Source organism: Grammomys surdaster, unplaced genomic scaffold, assembly GCF_004785775.1.
Source record: "Grammomys surdaster isolate TR1022 unplaced genomic scaffold, NIH_TR_1.0 363, whole genome shotgun sequence".
NCBI lineage: Eukaryota > Metazoa > Chordata > Mammalia > Rodentia > Muridae > Grammomys > Grammomys surdaster.
Genome location: NW_021604782.1, coordinates 11,633,017 through 11,639,697, shown reverse-complemented (window position 1 = coordinate 11,639,697; position 6,681 = coordinate 11,633,017). Strand labels below are relative to the sequence as shown.

The 6,681-nt window shown below is 36.7% G+C and overlaps 1 pseudogene; it reads right to left on the bottom strand.

Moving 5' to 3' along the window:
* Positions 1-5,650: 5,650 nt before the first annotated feature.
* LOC114631597 lies at positions 5,651-6,097 on the bottom strand (annotated as a pseudogene).
* Positions 6,098-6,681: the final 584 nt, after the last annotated feature.

Genomic DNA, 6,681 nt, shown 5'->3' with positions numbered 1-6,681 from the left:
AATCTGGAGGTGTCTCAGAAAACTAGAAATAGTTCTACATAAAGACCCAGCTATGCAGCTCCAGGACATATACCCAGAAGATACTCCACCATACCACAAGGACACATGTTCCACTATGTTCATATCCACTTTATTTATAATAGCCAGAAACTGGAAATAACCTAGATTTCCCTCAACAAAAGAATGGATATAGAAAATGTTTTTCATTTACACAGTGGAATACTATTTGGCTATTAAAAACCAGAACTTCATGAATTTTGCAGTCAAATGTATAGAACTAGAAAATATCATCTCAAGGGAGGTAACCCAGACCCAAAAGGGCATGCATGGTATGTACTCATTTTTAATTATATATTAACAATATCTTTCTTTTTGTATTCAGAACTCTTCCCACCTTAATTGAGGTTTAATTCAGAGTTTATGACCTGAAATTTTCAATAGGTAATGGCATCTGCTGTGTTCAAAGACACCATGGCATCCCACATGTGAAAATGTGATGTCACTTCCAAAGTTTCCTAAGTCACTGCCTATCCACTTATATTATTGATGCTCTTTTCAATGATTAATCATTCTATAACCTTACTCAAAATTTATAAATGTATATAGTTCAGTTAAACATCTTAGAATACATCTTCAGGGCTAATATCTAGCACTGAACAATCAACCAGGTAGATCACCTCTCCCTCTCCCAGCTTCCTTCAGATACCTACAGTTCTTTGCATAGGGTGAGGCTCCTGAGCTTCTCTCAGTACACTTTGGTATATCATTGGTATCATTACAATGTCAAAACTAAACAAAACTAAAAAGCAAACAAACAAGAGATCTGAGCACCAGCAGCTAATTCCAGACTCCATATGCAGTGTCAACACATCTGAAGGCACCTTTCAGATGATAGCTGCAAGATGTACAGCAATTTCAAAGAACCACAAAATTAAAGGACTATTAATCTTATAATGATGATAAACAGTGCAAATGAGAAACTTTTCCTAAGCCTGCCATCTTAGAAGTTAAAGATTAAAACAGACAAATGTATAAATAATCATTATCAAAAATATGACCCAAATATTGTTCCTTTCTTTATTTGTATTAAAACTTATTGAGCATTTAGCTTGGAGTAGGCTCTGTTTTAACACACACACACACACACACACACACACATTTATTTAATACTCACAACATTTTTCTGATATAAGCATTATTATCATCATTTTATAAATATAAAAATTAACTACAGATGGATTAAATGATCTAGATCAAATCGTATAGCTTTTGAATGACAGAACCTAAATTGAATCCTGCTGTATTGTCAGCCCCCATTCTACATGGCCTATCTAGTGATGTGTCACAGTGTAGGAACAGTTATTAAGTGAAACCCAGTAGAATCTGGATGAAACCAAGATGCTTACTTTCCGCCCCACTCTTCTCTACGATTTCCCTACTTGTTTCCATGATCTCTGGTCAATTAATAAATACATACATTCAATTTTATAAAAACAGGAAAATGAGGTAAAGTGACATTTTCTTTAAAACCATATGACTAGGAAGTTTTTATTGTAACTAATATATATATATATATATATATATATATATATATATTGTCTTGCTAGTTCAAATTTAAATCACTTACTAGTTCCAGAAAATGGCTGTGCCAATTGCAGTATAGAATAAAAGCAAAAATACATTTGTCACAATGGGAAACTTCCAAGGCCTCCCTAAATATTTAGCAAAAATGTTGCAGTCTCAAAGAAAGGTTTAAGAATTTTTAAAAGACATAAAAAGAAGTGAGCAAACATTGATGGAAGAAAAAGAAACTCAATGAAAAAGAGATCCTTGTTCTTCTATTAAAGAACAGGCAGGATTTAGTTTAGTTTTCTTCTTGCAATTTCAGCTAAAATTCCAGAAAAACTTTCATTGAAACTGACCAGTCATTTTTTGTTTAGAAAATAGACTAAATAATAAAAGAAAGATTTGGGAAAAAATAATAAAGTGTAACCAGACTAGCTATCTAGTCTCACAACACTGTGTCATGTAAGACAATATGCTATTGATGCAAAAAGAAAGAGATCAGTATAATAGAATCAGGTATTCTGAAAGAGACTTGTGGAAAACTGGCATTATCTGCAGTGCCATTTTAAGTCAGCACTGAAAGGACACACTTTTTAACAAATTGGACAGAGGCAATTGATTTTCCATATGGAACCAAAACAAAATTGGAACACAGCTTTAGTGAGGAAATAAATTCCAGAAAAAAATTGAAGACTACAACATAAACATTTTAAAAAGCCAATTTTCTACTTTGTTCCCCCTTCTAAGTAGAATTGAAGCAACATCACTTGTGCCTTCTTTCTTGTTAAACTTCTTAAGGTCTGTGGGTTGTATCATGGGTATTCTGTACTTTTGGCTAATATCTATTTATCAGTGAGAATATACCATGCATGTTCTTTTGAGTCTGGATTAACTCAATCAGGATGATATTTTCTAGTTCCATTTATTTGCCTGCAAAATTCATGATGTCCTCATTTTTAATATCTGAATAGTATTCTATGGTGTAATGAAAATGTGTTTTCTGTACTCATTCTTCAGTTGTGTGACATCTGGTTGCTTCTACTTTCTGGCAATTGTGAATATGGCTGGTATGAACATAATGGAGCAAGTGTCCTTGTGTTATGTTGGAGCATCTTTTGTGTATATACCCAGGAGCTGTATAGCTGAGTCTTCTGGTAGAACGATTTCTGACTTTCTGAGGAACTGCCACATTGATTTCCAGATTGGTTGTATCAGTTTATAATCCCACCAACAATGGAGGAATCCCTTTCTCCACAACCTTGTCAGCATCTGCTGTCCCTGGAGTTTTTGATCTTGTCATATAGATCTTTCACATGCTTGGCTAGAGTTATACCAAGATGTTTTATATTATTTGTTGCTATTGTGAAGGGTGTTATTTCCCTAATTTCTTTCTCAGCCCATTTATTATTTGTATAAAGGAAGACTACTGATTTATTTAAGTTAATTTTATATCAAGCCACTTTGCTGAAGTTATCAACTGTAGGAGTTCCCTGGAAGAATTTTTGGTGTTGCTTATGAGTGATACCTTGACTTCTTTCTTTCCAATTTATAACCCCTTGATCTCCTTTTGTTGTCTAATTTCTCTAACTAGAACTTCAAGTACTATATTGAATAGATAGGGAGAGAGGGAGCAGCCCTGTCTTGTCCCTGATTTTAATGGGATTACTTAAAGTTTCTTTCCATTAAATTTGATATTGGCTGTTGGTTTGCTGTATGTTGCTTTTATTATATATCATTATATGCCATGGATCCTGATCTCTTAAAGACTTTTAACATGAACGGGTGATGGATTTTGTCAAAGGTCTTCTCAGCATCTAATGAGATAATCATGTGATTTCCTTGAGTTTTTTTATATAGTGGATTACATTGATGGATTTCCAAATATTGAACAATCCCTGCATCTCTGGGATGAAGTCTACTTGATCTTGGAGAACAATGTTTTTGATGTGTTCTTGGATTCAGTTTATGAAAATTCTATTGAGTGGTTTTTGCATCAATATCCATATATGAAATCAAAATAATAAGGGAAGGCAGGGGGAAAAAAGATACCTTGATGGGGGATGGGGGGAGAAAAGGGGGAGTCATGATCAAGTATGGGAATAAAAAGGAGTGAAACCCAGAGGACCAGAAAAATGAATGAAAATATACAATTGGTGGTGGAGTGTTGTAGTAAGTATTTAAAACGGCCTCAGGCTCAGGCCAACTATCTAAGCTGCAGCAGCTCTGCCTAGCCCAGCAGCCATGTTTCTTGGCCGGAGGCCATGTGAGTGCTGCAGTTAGAAATGGTCAACTAGAAACACCTGCCCTGCCATTCACAAGACATCAGTGTGGGAGATGGCTCAATCTCCCACGCTGTCTCTGCAAGGCTGGGCATTGCCTAGACCATCCTGCCATTCATGCGGGCCTAGTAAGATAATAAGACTCTAATTCTTATGATTAATCAAAGGCTTATATGTTTGGTAATGATCAGTAACAAGATGCCTATACAATCAGAAGAGGAACCCAATATCCAACCTAGATATACCAACTACCTTTGACTGCTACAGACACATGAACATCCACCTCTATCTCCTCTCTGTCTCTCGTTCTCCTTTCCTGTCTCCTAGCTCCTCCGCTTCCTTTTTCTCCTCTCCTCCTTACTCCACCACTTCCTCTGCTAACTCCTCCCTCCTTAGCTCCTCCTACAGCAGGGGATCTCTAGAAAGACTCAGAGGCCTGAGATGTGAGGTGTTCGACTAAGGGGGTGACCTTAGTCGAAATGTCCAACAGTCAGGAGATAGAACATGAAGAAACCACTTCCAGTAGATAGTCAGCGCCCCAAGTGGAGTGATGGAGTTACCAACCCTTGTTCAAATTTTTTGACCCAGAATGGTTACTGTCTAAAAGAAATGCAGGGACAAAAATGGAGCAAAGACTGAAGGAAAGGCTGACCCATGACTGGCCCAGCTTGGAATTATCCCATGGACTGGCACTAAACCCTGAAGCTATTACTGATGCTACATTCTGCTTGCAGACAGGAACCTAACACGGCTGTCCTCTGAGAGGCTCTACCAGTAGCTGACTGAGATAGATACAAATACTTACAGCCAACCATTGGATTGAGGTCAGGGACCCTCATGGAAGAGTTGGAGGAATGTCTGAAGGAGCTAAAGAGGAGTGCAACCCCATAGGAAGAACAAAAATATCAACTAAGCCGGACTCCTCAGAGTTCCCAAAGACTGAGCCACCAACCAAGGAGCATAGATGGGCTGGGTCATGGCCCTCGACACATATGTAGCAAAGAACTGCCTTGTCTGGCTTCAGTGTGAAAAGATGTGCCTAATCCTGAAGAAATTTGATGCCTCAAGGAAAGGAGAAGTGGGAGTGGGCATACCCTCTGAGAGGTGAAGGGGAGGGGGAAGGATGAAGAACTCTGGTAGCAGAGAACTGGGTAGGGGGCAACATTCTGGATGTAAATAAATCAAATAATTTAAAAGTTAATTTAAAAAAGCCAATTTTCTAAAATTTTCTGGGAAAAATGATAAACAAAAGCCTTTGAAACCAGAATGATTTATTGAATCATGTACCAATAATAAAACTAAAAACATAAAATCTGCTCTTCATATTCTTTGATAGTTTTGTACATGTTAATGAAATGAAATATAATTAGGAGCATATTTGTTTTACTCTTCCAACTCCTCCTGTAACCTCCAACTCATTCCTTACCAAACTTCATTCTCCTTATTTCTCCTCCTCCTGTTCCTATTCTTCATTCTCTTCCTTTTTCTCCTCTTCTTCCCCCTCCTCTTTATCTCTTTATTCTATTCCTTTCTCTCCTCCTTTTCATATAATACATATATATATATATATATATATATATATATATATATATATATGTATATTCCACTATATCCCATTTGGGTTGTCTATTACAGGAAAACCAAAATATGTAAAAACACAAGAAACATGAACTGGAAGTCATGGGCTTGAAAAAGTTATTCACAGTTTTGAACTCTTTTGTTGGTTTGATTGCTTAGTTGATTTATAGTCAAGTGCTTAGGTATTCTTACTTTATATAGACAAAGTTATTCTTTTTTTTTTTTCACAGTCCACGAAGGCTTTTTATTTATGCTTTACATTTAAAAAAAGAATCCCAGGATTTTCCCTCCAGTATGTTTTCGTCTTGCCTCTTCATGGTCCATGATGCCAGCAGAAGTTGTCAGCACAATGAAACCAAACTGGCGTGATGGGAGCAGATTGTTCTGCCATTTTTCTAGGTCTTTGAGTTGAACATCAAATCTAGGGCTTATAACTCCACACTTGTTCAACCTGCCAGTGAGCTTCACCACTATCTTTCCAGCTCTGTGATCATCAATAATCTCGAATTCACCGATGTAACCATGCTTCATCATCACAGTTAAGAACCGAACGATGACTTTAGAACACGGCCTGATGAGGACCTGGCGTTTGCCTCGCTTTTCGGCGTTGTTGATGCTCTTGAGAGCATCTGCCAGAACATTCATTCGCACCATGGTGACGGCGAGGGAAGATGGCAGAAAGACAAAGTTATTCTTAAACATCTAATCTTCCTGTCTCTTCCTCTCAAGTGATTGAAGTTTCGTGTCTAGCCTATGCCAGGTTATTCTAAACAGTAATTCCAAATAATAAATAATTGCTGTTGACTAGGCAGGAAGAAAGCTGTTCAAAGATCAATAAGGTATACTCTAAATCTCAAGACAAAAACCACCAAGGACTCTACCAGACAAACCACAAAGGAAAATCTCAGCACACAATGAATGTACAAAAGAATAGTTACTTTTGCTAATAGATGCAAATTAAAATGCAATAAATGGACTGAATAAATCTTCCAAAAAACCCCAAAATCTTAAAAATGAGACACTTTGTCCCACCCATCAGACTGTCTACTATCTGACAATGTTAATATTTGTATAAGTTACATGAAATGGAAACTCCTATAGAGTACTGTTGAATAGCTAGATTGATAACAATTTGAAACGGAAATGAGATTATTCCTAACAACATCATTTGAAGAATATTTTTGAAAGAAAGTCAGCTATCAAATATAGTGTGCTACAACTTATACCAAACTGAACTAAATGCATGTTGATTTATGTG